This window comes from Lepeophtheirus salmonis, chromosome 13 (assembly GCF_016086655.4).
Source record: "Lepeophtheirus salmonis chromosome 13, UVic_Lsal_1.4, whole genome shotgun sequence".
In the NCBI taxonomy this organism is placed as follows: Eukaryota; Metazoa; Arthropoda; class Copepoda; order Siphonostomatoida; family Caligidae; genus Lepeophtheirus; species Lepeophtheirus salmonis.
In genome coordinates, this window is record NC_052143.2 from 45,936,256 (window position 1) to 45,954,247 (window position 17,992).

The window sequence follows — 17,992 nt, forward strand, 5'->3', positions numbered from 1 at the left end:
TCAATGTATAATTTAAAAAAATATATGTATAATGAATAAATTATAAGGGTTTATAGAAGAGTGTCGCTTTTTTTTTTAATTACCTAAGTTTCATTAATCCTACTTTTAATTTAGGGATTGTTTTAGGAGAAAAAATGACTCTGAACGATAATAGTCCCGAATTACTATAATCCCAGATATTTTAGAATTCAGATAACTGAGAGAAAACTAAGATCAATTTTAGATTCTGCACTCAATGATAAATTCCTTTTTTTTTTGGCTGGAATTTATTTGTACAAAATATGTGTTTCAATACTTATTCAATAATTCAAATGATATCATTTTACTGAAAAAAAAACAACTTTAAAGACTAAGCGTATTATTACAAAACAAAATGTTGTATCTTTTGAGATGTAAAAGAACAAACAAAAATCCTTGGTCTCTCCTAAACTTATAAATACAAGTTATCGGAACGGAAACGTATGCTGAGTACATGTACATTTTACACTCTATCATTGATAATAATTAAATATATAAAATATTGTCATTATTTGTAAGTGTTTCATTATTATTCAATTTTAAAAGTAAAAATAGTTGGTCGTGAATCCAGGAGGAGCAACAAAATGGAATCAAAACAATGTCTTGTATATAATCATATTTATTTCTATATGATACCAATTATTTCAAATTTATATTATGTTTAACACTTTCCATTTCAATACAGATTGCTGGACTTGCGTTTATGGGCGTGTGTGCCTTTTTCGTGATTGCCTATTTCTTATTGGCATTTTATGCAATTATTTAATGGTTTTTATATATAAATGTAAGTTGAATTAAATTATAGTTTTAATATTTGAGTGATTAGGTTGCTATAAAACTATTACTAAAATTTGTCAGATACTTTATTAAGCTAATAGCTCGATGGTCGTTAATGTAGCAAACAAGGGCAGTCAATGATTTAATTTTAAATAGCCCTGTAAGAAATTAACTAGCCAAGAATATCACAAAATATAAACTACCTATATACTTGGTATATATACGGATATATTTGATTGACTTAGATTCGAAAGGAAACCCTTATACAATATTGGTTTGTCCCCCCAGAAGCAAAGACACAAAGCACATAACGGAATATGTAGAATAAATAAGTAGGTTCTGGAATTGAAGTTTACGTAGCGCTCCGCACTCAAAAATGTCAGTTTTATTAAAAACCTCTCAGAACTAAACAGGAAGTGAAATATTGCAAAAAATTTATTTTAAAAGTATATCTACTTAAAAATCACCAATAATATTTGTTTTTAGTGTCTTTTGACATATGAGACGTTGAAACAAGGTAATACTTATGATTTGAACCCAAAATTGCCTATTTGTATTTAAGGTAAGATATTACGTAGGCAAACGGGCTAGATACATGCCAACCTACACTATTCCATCTTCTCCTTGTGCTCTTACACAAGTCCCATCTCTAGCTATATACTAGCATTGAGCATGTTTATTGGTTGACATAGTAGATGTTGAATCCATGATTTAAAATTTTGATCATTTGTTCAGAAAAGGTCATATATTTTTTTTGAGTATTTCCAGCTTTTTCCATTTTGTGTTTTACTTCTATTTTGTTCATTATTTAAATTGTAATCGTGCTGTTACAATATTAACCCTGCACTAATGCTATTTTAAATGTAGAAAGTTCTCATTTTTAATGCAGTAATTTATTTTATCCCACATTTATCATATAACAGGTAGCATTAACAAGGGTCTTAATTTGGAAGTACTATATGTCTTGATCTTGCCTTCTTCTTGAGCATTTAAAAAAAGCCCATTTTCAAGTATTGTTGATATAGCCATTTTATATTAATTTAATTTTACCTATATTAGCTTTGTTTGACCCACGTTAGAGAAAATTATTTTTTAGCTAACCTAATTTAGATAAGATAAAAATCATATAACGGGAAAAAATTAACCTATACAAAAGTTTTACCTAATTTTTTTGCTTGAGTTGTAGATGTCTAAATTTGTGAAATTTTTTCATTAAATATAGGTATTTAATTACAAGTTAAATAATTTTAAAACTGCAGAGCTTTACAACGAAAACTAAAACACATCCATTTGACCCTACTCTAACTCATTTAATGTCATTGAAAAATGCCGTAATAAAGTGTGTTTTTGGAGGTCGTAATTGATATCAAAATCATCATAAGACCATGATACAAAAATTAATTTTACTCAAAGAATGCATTTCTAAAAAAAGATGTCAAGGGTAGTCTTTTTAAACGTTTGCAACTTTCTCTGGCCTCAAACACAGACTAATGAAGAGCTCATCTTAGAAAACTAGATAATATCGAACTCAATATTTTATTCTAATATTAATTATTAAAAATAAGTTCAAAAATAAGAAATATATATGCATTTTAATATACCTGTGTGTTATATCTTTTTAGGTCAACCAACACTCATCAAATTAATTAAACTTTTTGGAAGAGTTAGGAAAGACAAAGAATATATTTTTTTTTGTTGCATCAACTTCTTCCCACAGTAGATATTTAAATCAAAATATATTAATTAATAAATATTTTCGTACATTTCCAGTACTTAAAAAACTGAAATAAATATGAATTTTTACTAACATGATATAGTTGGATCATTTCAGATTGATTTCCTTAACGAACAGGAACGTTTTATAATTTTTTGATATAGAAATGATGACATCACATAATTTTTGAAAGGCAAATATCCTGTGCATCATTACATAAGTGGGGGATGACCAATAATCTTTATCATCGTTAAAAATTACATTTCGTAAATGATTACACATAGTATGTAGCATAGCTGGAGATGGGATCAGTGTAAGGGCGTGTCGAGGAGAAAGCGGGAGTGAGACATATGGTGTTACTGAAGTATACAGTGCTCCCTGATATATATCATATCAATATTTTGATATAAGAAATAATAATGTGGTCTTATTTATAAAATATTGCAAGTGTGTACATTACACTGGTTCAATTTGCACTTTTTTTTAAATATTGAGACGTCATAGGCTTAAAATATGCATTTGGGTAAAAATTTTGGATTCTATATCTCGCTTGATTTTTTCGGAGAAAATCCTATGTCAATTACACAATTTAGACAAACCGTACCAATTTAGAGTTATTGCAGGATACAAGATTTGATGACATCAATTTTAGCTCTCTAGCATTATTATCTGTGGAGTTATTTGCGATCAAAGAATTTTGCAAATTTTAAATTATGATATTGAGTTTAAAACAATGTTTTCTTGCATAATATAATTTGAAGAATTACCTGATTTTCATAATACGAACCAATTAAAACTCAGAATTACAATTAGTTAAATTTTTTCAAATATAATTTCAAAATAATTTTGATAATATTCATTTTCGCGGGCAAACGTAAAAAGCGAAAAACAACCCAGGTAGCTGAAACTATGAATATTGTTTATGGTCCTGATACTGGAGCAGCCTTTCTCGAGCAATTTTGGTATTCTCGATTCCTTTCCAATAATTTCGATGTTTTGGTTGCCAATGAGATAAGCATTCATCGGGAAAAAATCCATTAAAAATAATGGGGTTCTTTGTACAAATTGGTCCACACTCCACAAAGCTTCAGAGTACGTATGCAAAAAATATTTATGTCATAACTATATTTTTATTTATCATATACTAGCTTTTGTACACAGCTTCGACGAACAGACAAAATTTTCTTAAATATGTCTAGATATAACTTCCTAGTAAATCCTCAGTAATACTTTGCGTTTTTCAGAAGTACATTCACACATAATTATACAATACTTCAATGTTCTTTCCTCAAGAATAAAATAATAATGATAAAAGTACTTCACTTTTCTTTTCTTTTTTAATATGAGTTTTAGCAACTCACGGCTGTTGTTACAACTGAGCCCATAAAATATGAGTAAGGGTGATAATTTTGGTAAGAATAGAAAAGCGTGCGAGGAGAAAAGAAGAATTACTTATGGCATCATTGACTAAATATAATACATCTTCTATCAATCATGAACGTTATCATTCCCGCCTTTATTATTCAATATTAATATAATATGAGATGGTGATAGTCGATAGAGAACTGAATAAAATCCCCAAAATGACGTCGCCTTCTGTCTGGATTTATGAAAATGGAGGCCCAGGAATTTGGAAAATACTTACCGGATGAGAAACAGATGGTTTGTCGGATTTGTCGATATAAATGTGCCTTTAGTCCCCTGTCTAGAATTACACGCCACTCATTATCCTCATCTCATAACAAGATTATGGATAATCATCTATAAAATCAATTTAACGATGAATACATCAAGTCAGACTTTAACTTTGATCTCACAACGATGCTTATTGCATGTAATATAACCTTATCCATTGCTAATCATCTACGTTCAAAAAATTTATGGAGAAATACAAGGGTAAACATATCCCTTCCCGAGGAACCATCATTAAATTAATGGAGGATGTTGGTACTGATGTCATATATAGAAATACATATAAAAATGTTTTGAGTCATCCACACCAAATGATGATCAAGTTATCAGTAAAAAGTATTTACGAATATCGAAATGGAACTCTGAATTTTGTACTATCTCACAGTAAGTATTCAATTTTTTTTAAATCTAACCATAAAATATGATTCTATTTTAGCTAAACATATCAAGAATTATGATACACAACTCAGTAAAGGGCAAAAACAACTGCTTAAATGGTCACAACAACGGGGTAGTAGCTTTGGATGGTTTGCAACTAGTTTGTCTGAGACTACTTACTTCGCTTTAAGACTTGGGTATAATAATTAGGTTTTCCAATATTACATAGTCAATAAATATTACTTTTTATCACTAAAGGCTTAGCTATGGTTGATGGGCTCCAAGAAATGGTGTTCGGAAAACTCATAAAAGGCAAAAACAACTGTTTAAATGGTCACAACAACGAGGGTAGTTACATTGGGTGTTGCATTATAATTAACAATTGTGTATATCCATCATGATAATAGTATGTTGTTAGATAAGCATACCTAAATAACGGGGAAAAATCTTTTTGATGCTCTTAATAGGGAGTAATATCGCCGGACATAACTACATAATTAGCTTTTGCTCTAAATCTTTACGATGAATTTATTTATAACATTTTTTTATTAGTATATTTATTGTCTAATTTTATGATTTTGACATTTACTTTATTATTAATAATTAGTTAGATCTCATCGGTAGAGATATATCTATCCTGTGCACAATTGTATATAGCAACTTCCACATGAAGAAGAGGGGTGATTATCTTTTTGATTAAACTCCACGTCTCGCTTGTGTATTGCAACCTAAAGTTATGACATATTTAACTGAATTCCGATGTCAAAACAAGAAAATATTATTTGGATCAATCTATTATTTCAATATTCTGTATTTATAATTTATTATTATTAATAGTTATATGATTTTAATTGTTTAATTTTGTATATTTAACTTAAATGTTTAATGGTTTATTTTTTGGTATGTAGATTATATTTAATTAAAGCCTTCTTTTTTAAACTTTGAGCTTCAAATATATTTCAAATTCTACTTTGTCGTTTCATTAGCTATTATTCTGAGAATAAGGTTCATAATGAATTACAATTTCATGGAGTGTGACGTTTTCAAATCTACTGTAACGGATAAAAAACGTCGAAGTCAATTATACGTAGTATATCTTCATTAAATATTTTGCTAATAAATACATTAGTTATACCCTCAAAAATCATAATAAAGCAGGCAGATGATAATCACATCAGTATTTTAAACAATGATACCATATGTCTTTTTTCCCCCTCCTCCTCGCACGCGTTTTTCTCTACAATATTATCAACTATAAATATGAGTTAACCTAAACGCCTGCAATATTTCATTCCTTTTACATACCGTTTTTATACAACTCTATACGTATATATTTCCTTTTCCTTTTTTTAATAACCCGCGTATGCTCGATCCCAGAGTTATTTCTTAGATCAATTATCTACACAGTTCTAACTTATTGTAAAAAAATGAGTTCCTTTTTTTAAATCAAACAGACATACATATAAACATTGCTTAATTAATATAGATTGTCCGTATTATTATGACTTCATCGATTTCAAATGTACCAATGTTTTTTTAGTTGAAATCTTTACATACAAATATTATATAAGGAATCATAACTATAGGTGGAAAGAGACATTAAATCTTTGTACCGTTCGTTCATACACGAAGATTCTAGATCTGTAAGCTTATTTAAAAAAAAATGTATATTTTTTGTAAAATATGGGATATTCCACAACAAAACAACTCAAGATTAAATGAAATTTAGTATACATTTTCATTTTTACATAGATACTACCTGTACATTTAACCAAAATATTCAATTTTGTGGTTAAAGGTCATAATATAAGAAGGTCATGGGCCCAAAATTAGCTAATATCAAAATCTGAAAGGAAAAAAACTTTTTTTTTACATATCTTTACTTTGAAAGTTGGTTGAAATTGAACTGCAGGTTAATTCGAATTTGCTTAACACCACTGTTTTTTCTAAGATTGCAAAAAAAAGAGAAGTTTACATATACCAATCTATATGTATACTAAGAGTAATTAAATTCTGAGTATTTGATATCAAAACCTTTGGATTGGTTATACCCTATACTTATTTAGCATTTCTTTTCCATAATTTTATTATTAAATATTGATATACACCCTCTGTCAGTGAACTTCCTTTTTATATCGCAGTAACTGAGCAGGGTTAAAAAAAAAGAACCAAAAAAAAACAACATATTGAAATACATGACAAACAGTTGAATGATAATAAATAATTACTTCAATCAAGTATTGTATCATTTTTTTTAAATAATCATTCAATTTTGCAACGTAAATATCAATTAAAAAGCTAGAAATAGTTCCCTGAATATGAAGCGTAAAAAAAAAGTTAGAGCCTTATTCTAAAATAATTTTATCACCATGAGTTAGGGGTTTCAACAAGACATATTTTGTTCAAGTTAAATTAAAAACATGATACTTTTCTATAAAAAAAAATCTTTAAAATATTCACTACTTTTTGGGAATTTGAGGTATCACGTAAGTACACATCAGTTTTTGATGAGTTACATGAATTATATAAAATTATAGCTACAATATTATAATTTTGTAGCACCTATTGTACACCTCAAGGCCGGTTACCACATATATCGTGCATATATGTGTCTAAGTGTATACCTAGGTATAAATATATATATACGTGTTGAGACTCGGTCCAGAGCCAATTTTTTTTTTTTCGGTCTTAAGTGATTTTTCTACACCCGATTTTTCGGTCCAAACTGCAGTCTCAGACTATGGACCGATTTTTTTTTATCTCACATTGTAAACCAATGTTTATTCGCTCTCACTTCATGGATAGATTTTTCAGTCTCATAAATTATGAGAGACCAATTTTTGTTCTACATCAACTGTCATTCATTTTTTTTTAATCTCAAAAGTATACGATAAGTTCTATAACAAATACTGTATATATATAAATGACGCCAGGATCAAAATTAATCCGAGCTATATCTGTTGAAATTCGTATAACGTCATTGTACTTGGAAAAACATATGATGCCATGTTATTAAGAATTTATCTGTAAAATTGGTCTATAACGGGGTTTTTTCTCACCGAACCAGACCGAATTTTTCCTTTGTACCAGTCTAGAACAAATTTTTATATGATATTGTGACACTGTGACAATTGCAGCTTGAGTATTACGCAAATCATCGGCAATTTTCCTATTCTTTGAAAATCTTTTTTGTTCAACCCCAGTTTTTTTGTCGAGAACTGTTTGCATCTGTTTAGCTAATACTTCAGAGAGAGTCCTATATGATTAATTGAGAAAAGTTATTGGTCCTCAATGGCTATAACTTGTCCCATCTCCTTTTTTCGGAATCAATGCAATTCTTCCTTTTGTCTTTGATTTGGGTAGTCGTCCAAACTTTTCCAAAGTACGTCCGTTTTTAAAAATGCACAATTACTTCATCGCTAAAATTCAAATAAACTTTAACCGAGACTCCATCTGGAGTATATTATTAAAATTAATAATGATTTTGGGGAGGGCAAAGATTTTGGATTTTTTTGAAAAAAATAGAAAAATTAATTTTTCTAGAAAATTTTTTCAAAAATCTACAGCTGTTTAAGAAAAGTTATTTTTTGGGGGAAAAATTTCTTTAAATATCCATAACAATTCTCAAAAAATTAATTTTTCGGAAGTTTTTTTCAAAAATCCCTAACTGTTAAAAAAAAATTTTAAAAATCCATAATTATTGTCAAAAAATTTCAAAAATCCATAATTATTGTCAAAAAATTTCAAAAATCCATAATTATTGTTAAAAAATTTCAAAAATTCTTAGCTATTATCGAAAAATTAAATTTTTTGGAAAAAAAAAATCAAAAATCAATACCTATTTTGCCCCTCCAGCCTACTGCCTGTAGAAGCCCCTACTCCTATCTGTACACGTATACATAATGTGTGGCTTGTTCTTTTTAATACTGATAATGCATCAACTCTTCTTTAAATAACAAAGTAGTGTCTGAAGTTTACTTTTCTTTTAGTAGTATTAATCATTACTCAAATGTTTTAAGTTTTGATTATTATATGTACTTGTATAAAAGTGGAATTTCCCAAAAATTACTTCATTTTACGCTTTTATTTCAATTTTTTTTATATTATGTATTTATTCGAATTTTCTCATTTAAATGCTCTCATTTATCAATTTTTTTATTTCCAAGTTCTCCTTTATTAATGTTTTTAATTGATTTTTTTAGCTTGGTGTAGAATCTAGAGGAGCACTGAAGGACCTCTTAGAGCTCTTTTTGTTTATACCGTGTGGATATGTCTCATAGAAGGACTCTAATAAAGATTAGTTGAAGTAAGATAATCAAATTGTGTATACTTCTTCATTTATGTCAAGTAGATCTAGACAGGATCTATGACACGGTGACTAATGATTTTATGTGTATACTTTGTAGTAATCTTTTATGAGTACCTCAGTTTTTATATTCAGTGTGCATAAGAAACCCTTTTAATATAGTCCTTGATTTACCTTTAGAACGTTCGTACTTTATCATTTTACTACTCCGTAATGTGTTCCCTAAATCAAGTAGTCAAATACTACACTTTTCATACCTTATCATTTTTTAGATTTCATAAACCAGTTTCTAGGGAAAATTTTCTTTAATTGATTTACTGTTATGTTTGTTCTTTGAAACAAGTTGAAGATAAGCGGTATCCACAAAAAGTTAGAAACCATGTAAGATTGGCTGTCCATTTTACTCCGAGCTTTTCTAAGAAAAAATAACATACAATAACATTTTGTGGCTGTTTCTTCACTCATAATTCTATAAAAATATAGCATTAATTAAAATAAATATAACTAAAAAGTGTATATCCCTATATATTTCTGAATAATCTTTTTCTTTTTTGAGACAAATCTCACAGTTCTTGGACATGAGATGAACAAACTAAAATTATCATACATATAATATGTATAAACCTGATACACGCACATCTTTTATCTTAAGGCTATTTAAGTTAACAATTGTTACCTACAAATCTCCTTCTTTTGTGTTTTCATCGATGTAACAACTATGGCAGGTAGAGCTAAGGAAATTATGTACTACTGTGAATGAAAGAAAGAATAAGCCTGTCATAAAAGTTAAAAAAAAAAATTGGTAAAAAAAAAATAATATAAGACGAGGTATTACCTTATCATTGTTCGTAAGAGGTTTTAGTGTATTTTTCCCATAAATCAGTCTTAATGAAATAACTATCATGATTGTTTCTAATGTTCATAGAGTAGGTCTGTAAAAAATACGTTTCTCCTTATCAATAAGTTCCACTTGTCAGTTTTTATGAATCAGAGCCAGATCTTGAGTCTTTGGACTCGGCTTTAAATCGAATCAATAATCTTTTTAATTTGAGTCTAATTCAAGTCTGTGTTCTATGTTTAATATGACATTTAAGCAACTCAGTTCCAAGTATGAGTCTTGACGTCATGTCGACTCATACATTACCCTCCCAAATAACAATTACAACTCCATCAAATCACACAAACCCCTAGGTCTTACAACTTGTCAAATATTTTGGAAGAATGGATAAGAGTCCCTGAATGTGACTTGCAACCATCATAATGGCGTATTCAAAACTTCACCAACTCCCATGTAATTTTAAGACGTAGATTCGTCGACTTTTACTTCTCAATAATGCCTGTAACATTCCCTTATTGAACTTTTATCATCCAAAGTTGTAAACCTTCTAGGTGATAACTTTTTTGATAGCTAAGGGAGTCGAATATACTTGAATATTGAACTAACTATAATTGTTGTTTTTCGGTCTGGAAATCTTGGCTGGTCAGAGACCGTTATAAATTTTGTTGTACTTAAGTATTTCGGTCCTTTAAAAACGTTCGGTCTAGATCAATCCAAATCTAAAACTCAGACTAAATTGGTTCAAAGGAAAAAAATGGTATAGACAGATTTTACATATTAGTTGTTTATGAGGTCATTTGTGTTTTCAAATTGTGAACACGGTACAATGACGTCATACGAAGTTTAAACAAAGATAGGGTAGAGGAATATTCATCCCATCGTCCCTTCTGTAATACAGAACTACGATTTCGAATATCGATTGAGATAGATTATCAAGTTAAAAGAATATTCCATTGATTCCATTAATCTTCCTTTGGATCTAACTTTTGGAGGACACTTAATCCTATCTTATTTATTTAAGAATGATTGTAGGTATTATGAAAGTCAAATTAAAAGTATATCTAAATTTTAATGTAAGTATTTTAATTTTATTGTTATAATTTCAATTTGTAATATGTATAGATTCTGAGTTATTCTGAATTTTGTATGTACACAATATTTGTTCTAGAGTACATTGAGTACTTTTTTAGATTTTCAAGGTTAACCAGAAATGTAAGATCTTTGTTTAATTTTATAAAAACATCAATGATAGTTGATATAGGAAAAAAAGAAATTTAGTCGCTAATAATATATGAGGCCGAGAAAAAAAAATGGTACATAAAGGGAAACTGAAAAATATCTGTTCATAAAGTTAGACCAAAAAATTGGTCTAAAAAAATCAAATAAGGCCGAACTGAAAAAAAAAATTGTACTAGACCAAGTATCAAAACTTCCAATTATGTATTTTTTTAACAGAATTAGCAAGAGGAATTCGGCGGAGGGAAGAAAAAGTTATATAAACCATGAGGAAAAATGACAGAAAATGATAACAGTAACGCAATATCTTGCGTTTGAAAAATATAATAATAAGACAAGGAAGACTCTAGCCAACAGAAAAGTTTAACCAGTTTGTTTTATGGCTTTAAGTTTAGCAATTGTTTTGCTATGAAAAGAATTGAGTAGTTTGTAATGAAAAAAAAACTACCTACAAATTAGAAAAGAAAAAAATGAAAGATTGAAATTCAACGGTGAAGTTAAATCTCGCCAAGATCTTAATAGGAGAAATGGAGTACAAAGTAAGGTAATGAAAAGTTGATACTTTGTGGAGGATATCCTGTTAAAAGTTAGTCCTGGGCTAGGATCTGTCTTTCAATCACAAGTTGGCTGGTTAAAAAGTATTGGATTTACTAACGTATCACCCACAGTGGAATAGCCTTGCAAGTATTGCCTCAGTCATAACCAGGAGCCCTATCTCATGAAGTTAATATTATTTATTGTTTCTATATCCCGCTTCCTCGCTTGCTTGCGGTCAATCTCTTAGAGAGGTGTTGAAGGGATAAAAAGATGTGAATAAGACTCGATGGTCAAATCGGTGGACTAAGAAGATATCTGACTTCTTCCACTCTTAACTGAATTTAGTTGATCTATGGTAAATTAGAATAAAGTCCTTTATCTCTTTTGTATACTTCGTGTGCTCCTCCTCTAAGGGAACGGAAGAATTGGGAATATCATTTTTTTTAGCTTGCGTTATGGAAACTGCATGAAAATAAAGTGTCCCATGATACTTTTACCATTCTAATTTCTCATTTTTGATAAGTGCTCACTGTTGTTGAGCTACATAGTCATTTCTATTTGTTTATCTTCCTTTTAGATAAAATTTCTTGATTATCCATGTTACTGATGGAACATGTGAAACCCGTACTTCATTCTTTGACTCATGTATTAAATTATCTCCTCATTTACTAAACTTATTTACTTTTTCTTCAATCAACTATATCCTTCAGTTTTGACTATTTTTATTATTTGAATTAGGGAGGGGCATTGCTAGCCCCATAAGTTTCTGAAGCCACCTAAAAATGTAATCATATATATATAATAAAACAATTTATATAAGTATTGTATTAACGTGATAATTTTTTTAATAAAAAGATCTCTGGAGATGTGATGGCATTAATATTGTTTATCTTCATTAAGAAGGGATAATACCTCATATAGTTTAGGTAAATACCTTGGACGTACCAAACTGTGTATAAAGTGATTATTCTACACAAGCGTTAATTAATATGTTAGTCTACTTTTAAATACAATGTAACTTTGATTGACCCCATCAGAGTCATTTATGTATATGTGTTATATATATGCATAGCTATAGGTTTGGTGACCTATGTATAAATGTTCCGTATGTGTTTTGTGTATAATAATATATTAATATGAGAGTCATTCTGGATTCTCCGCGTGTAGAATAAAGTATATACATAAACTCCATATCCTCATATATCTCATATCCACGTATATCATATGGCGCAGTCGATAAACAAGAACCAATCTTAAGAAACATAATGGAAGAACTTAAAAGTGAGAAGTTTGACTTTATAAAATCAAAAGTTAAGGCATACAAAGGTCATGTCACAAGGAGCATTAATGAACTGAAGCGTTCAAACAGAATGGAATTAGTAGAAATTTCTCATCAAAGGGCCCGTGGAAGATTACACATCTTAGAGGATATTTTAGAATTAATGGAGTTGAAGTCTGAAACAAAGGAGCAACAAGAGGATATCTTGATGTTCATGGAAGAAAGAGATCGCATGGATGAAGAAATTATGAAGGAACTCACGAAAAAAATGGAGGAATTAGCTGGCAAGGAGCATCAGCATCTGCCTTCAAAGGATGGAGAGTGTAAAGTATACGGAAAAATTGCATATAAGGAACCGGAACTATTGAGAGGAAGCATGGATTTGAATGAGTTTATTGAATGGAAACCCAGTTTTGAAGACTACAGGCAACTAGCAGGAGTTGATAGCTACTCTCACGCAAAACAGCTAGCGAATTTAAGATCATTCATGGATATAGAAATGAGGGAGAAATTAAGAGTCTCAATTGGGATTAAAGAAAACACAGTGTTATCCATTCCTGAAATTTTAGAAGAATTGAGGAAATATTTTCGCTCTCAATATAACATCGTTCTTGATAAGGTTAAATTCCATTCCTTATATCAAAAAGAAGGTCAATCATTCGAGGACTTCTATGTAGAAGTGACTCGAACTGCAAATCGTGCCGAATTAAATGAAAGATGTGATAATAAAGACTGTTTCGAAGAAAATATCAAAGTTAAATTAATTGTGGGACTTCGGGATGAAGAAACGAGGAAAAACTTATGGCCATAGAAGAAAAAGAATGTACACTTCAAAAAGTTATTGATAGATGTAGAGCTGAGGAACTTAGTTCAGAGTTATCATTATTATTTTTTTAATACTAGGTATATTTTTGTCATAAAAGACATCAAAATAGTAAAGAATTAAGTGATATATTAAGAATAATTGGATATTATGTAGTAAAGATAAAATGATCGTGTGAAAAAACAAACAAACTATGAATAAGATCTTAATGCGTCATTTAGCCTAAATATAAAAAATTTAGAACTTAGAGTAATGATCTTGCTAACATAAGTAAATATGATTTCTTAAGTATGACTTGTGATTTTGACTATTATTTCTTTAGAGATATATATTTTTGCAAATATTTAAATGATACTCAGGAAATAAAATTATCCATATAAGCCGCACATCAAAAACTACATCATATCAATGTAATAGATATGAATGATTTCTGCATTTCAGGACTATTATCAATGAATGTTTTCTTAGAGTAGGAGACAAATCAAAGTCGACTTAAGGAGGAATATACTCAATAATTTAATTAAAGGAGCTGTGAATGGAAGATGATAGATAATTGTATATTCCTCACTGGATATTTCAGTCAATTATTCTATCTTTTTATGAAAATCCTTAGTTCTTATAGAAGTATACGAGGATTCCTTACAAGATCTGGAGGAATTGATGTATTCTTGAGCATAGAGGCGATGATTCACAAGATCAAAGATCTTGATGTGAAGGGACATCTGCACAATGAAAGATCCTTCCTTTAAAGAAACCGAGATCCCTTGAACAGAATATGAAGTTGAAGCAAGGATCAGATGGCATATGACTAGGATATCCAAATAGAATAATATTAATTATTGGGAATGGAAACGATGGGTGAATGGAGATCCAGTATAACCAAATGCTTCCTGAAAAGAGGCATTTAACTTCGTTTGTTTATTTTTCTATGGATATTAGGAATATAACGATAATTCTGATAAATTCAAACGGATCATATTGCCATTTCTGGCTAAAATTGAAACAGAATATAGAATATTTTGACTAAATTTTGGAAATTAAATAACATGAAATATAAATAAATATAGTTTTTGGTATCAATGTTCTATTAATGTATTTATTTATGCATGAAAGTCAACATAAACATGGAAAATTTTGATTGCACTGAAAAGAGCGATGCAGAAAAGAAGTTGTGCTAAAAAAGTGCGCCCAAAAGAGCCCTGCTAAAAAGAACCACGCTGAAATGTATGACCTCCAAATTTTAATTACAATATTTTTCTGCAATAAATGTTTTTTTTTAAATTTAGAAGGGTTTCCTCCTTATAGCAGTAATTCTTACAGGCCCATAAAACATATTACCGGCCGGGTCTTAATTCAGTAGTACAATATCTGTTACTCCTCTTTTCTTCTCAAACCCGTTTTGATTTCTTTACAAAGAAGTCATCATCAAGTATGATTTAAATAAGTCTTTTTTTGTTTTTTTAAAGAATATTTAGCTTATATCAATGTCATGACGTTGTATTAGATCAGCTCTAAGCTGGTGTGAGATAGGAAATAAACACAAATCCTACTCCTAACATAGCAAGGGCATATAGGCAAGAATGACTCCGATATAGATCCTCAATTCTACACCGAGCTCAACAAGGACTGACACCTATAACTCCCCCACAAGTCCTCATTGTTGCTCTCCGTCTTTCATGAGTTCATGTACTAGTGATTACTTTATATGAACCTAGAATTTCTCTCTTAAAGGATAAAATAAAATTGATAGCAGCTATAGAAAAAAATCACATTCTCCCCCAACCCCTCAATCATATAACAGGCAGCTGATGTTCGATTGTACCATATGCCTCGCTCTAGCCTTCTCCTTTTTTTTTTTTTTTTTCATTTCCAACTACTTAACTCTAGGCCTATGAACAACTTCCTACTATTAAATAAAGAATACCTAAGCAATTCGGAAGAATGACATAATTAGATAAGTACACGTTGATTTCGAGTCCCTTTTGAATGAAAAATGCATGCGTGAATATTTACTTCTAAAATATATATTTTGTGTTCAGTTAATTCAGAAACAAGTGTCAAAAACAGAGATCATGCTTGATCTGACGTGGAAGGAAATGTTGTCTTACCACAAGATAATGAAAATACGTGTACGTACTTAATTTTAATTTCAATTAATTAGTTTAAGTGCTCTAATTATAATTATGAATCCTCATTATAAATCACTTATGGTACATATTCTATTGTTAAATCTGCAGCTTTTAACTTTTGCTTTGATTTTCTCAAGCATCGGAAATAATTAGCTCTGCAATTAATTATTATCAAATCGAAACTATTATTCTATTTAGTAGTGAATTATATACTTAAGTTATAGTGGGTATTCTGACTTTAACATCAAGGAATAAGGGAGTAGTAACAATAGGGCTCTTTTTTTTCCAGATCATTACTGTCAATGACAAAAGAACAAAATAGAGTCCTTCCATAAAACCCCTTTTAATAGCCATTATAAAAAATGAATTAAATTAATATTTTAGCTATGTACGAATACAAATTGCTATTGCTCTATAATTGTTTCTAGGCAATTTTGCAATATGTATCATAAAAAATTAATTGCTATTAATGTTATGACTGTATTCAATAGAATTTCCTCTCTAGTTCCTCTATAAATATTTTTCTTTATAGAATATTATCACCAAAAACCACAAATCTTTACTTAGCTTTTGAACATACAAAGTTACTTATAACTACAAAACCTATCAAACTCTTGAAATTCCCTGAAATAAAAAAAAGTCGTTTTTTAAAGACAATTTAGTACTTTGGAAATGTATTTGTTTCATTTATTATTATAATTAAAAGGCTAAGTTTACAATATTAAGCTTATAATTGCAATATATTTTTTGCCGTTTTGAATAGGGTTGATTGAAAATAAAGAAGAATGGTTCAAATTCATATTAATTTTTAACAATTAACAAAAAAAATTTCATTTTTTGATTATTAAAGAAATTCCCAGAATGAAAAAACTTAGCTGAATATACATGTGTCTCAAATATTATTTTGTTCCAAAGACTTATTAGTTTAAAATTTTATGTGTTTCTAATTTTTCTGAAGGTATTTATTTTCTTTATATATATAAATAGATTGAGGCTATCTAGGAACTTTCAAGAACCTAAGTATGTTTATGAAGCTTTTGTAAAATAAAAATAATGCTATTAAAAAAAAAGTTTTGAAATACATAGTTTTATTTAAAATTGTCAAACATTTCATTCCCATATTTCCATGTTAAACCTAACAATTTGAAATGGAAAAATGAACTTGGAATGATAATTTAATTTAAAGATTTATTTTCTTTAAAAAATAAGTAGTTCAGGCAAATTATGCAGAATAAGTGAAAAAGTAATATTCTAATTTTTTTTCGAAAAATTTAATTTATTGAGAAGAGCTATAGATTTTTGAAATTTTTTCCAAAAATTTTAATTTTCTATGAATAACTATGGATTTTTGATTAAAAAAATATTTCTAAATTTTTTTGATTAAAAAATATTTCTAAATTAAAAAATTCCAAAAGCCTAGCCCCAAAAAAAAAAAAGAGTATATAAAATATATAATCTTGTGGACAAACCTGATTATATATTTTGGAAAAATATATTTTTATGCATATTTTTTAAAATCCATATTCTGATAAAATTTAATGTGTTCTGCCTTGGGCAATTTTCTTTCTCGGCAGTTTTGCAAGTAACAGTCTAATTTTGTAAGCTCTCATTTACTTAACCAATTACATAAAAATTTTATATTTTAAAATGGATAAAATAATGATCAAATTCGACTTAATAAGTACACTTAAAGGCTCTATTCGATTATTTAATGCTGTTTGAGAATCTATACCTTGGTAATACTTAAATGAGTGGATGTGATGGGACATTCAAAGCTGAAGAGCAGAGTTGAAAAAAAATGAAGAATTAATTGTGGAAACCTAAAATTAGGAATCATGCTACTGCATGTTGTGTGTCCCCACTCTGTAGTTGTCCAATCAAGTTCGAAGCACTAATAAGAGAGAGATAACATGAATGAAACCGAAAGCTGACAATAAAATACAGAGCACATTTTTAAGTTACTCGGATAACGGCGTCACAAATCACTATATGAATATAAACCCATTACACATTATATGATGAAAAAAGTCAAACATAAAACATTATCAGCTGCTGCTACTGATATGGTATGCATGTATAATTTAATAAAGCAGACCCTTTTATGACTTTATGGTGATTAAAATATATGTGTTTTTTTTTTTTGTGAATTCACAATGAACATATTTATATATTTTAAATGCACATGAAAAATGCATTTTTAGACCGTCCCCCCGTGTTCTTCAAATGCAGTGAATAGAGGAAATAAGGAATGATCATTCTACATAA

The 17,992-nt window shown here is 29.1% G+C and overlaps 2 long non-coding RNA genes across 3 annotated transcripts; one reads left to right on the plus strand and one right to left on the minus strand.

The window, feature by feature from the left end:
- Positions 1-464: 464 nt before the first annotated feature.
- Positions 465-5,161, plus strand: LOC121128636 (uncharacterized). 2 transcript variants are annotated; one of them, XR_011783235.1, is made up of 6 exons: positions 466-623; positions 704-802; positions 2,418-3,601; positions 3,658-4,585; positions 4,638-4,776; positions 4,838-5,161. It is a non-coding gene; the product is annotated as an uncharacterized lncRNA (long non-coding RNA). The 2 variants fall into 2 exon arrangements; XR_005868228.2 differs by having other exon boundaries at positions 465-623; positions 2,418-4,585.
- Positions 4,885-17,992, minus strand: LOC139906961 (uncharacterized). The gene is made up of 3 exons (XR_011783236.1): positions 17,460-17,992; positions 5,169-5,328; positions 4,885-5,007 (listed from the first exon to the last, which is right to left on the minus strand). It is a non-coding gene; the product is annotated as an uncharacterized lncRNA (long non-coding RNA).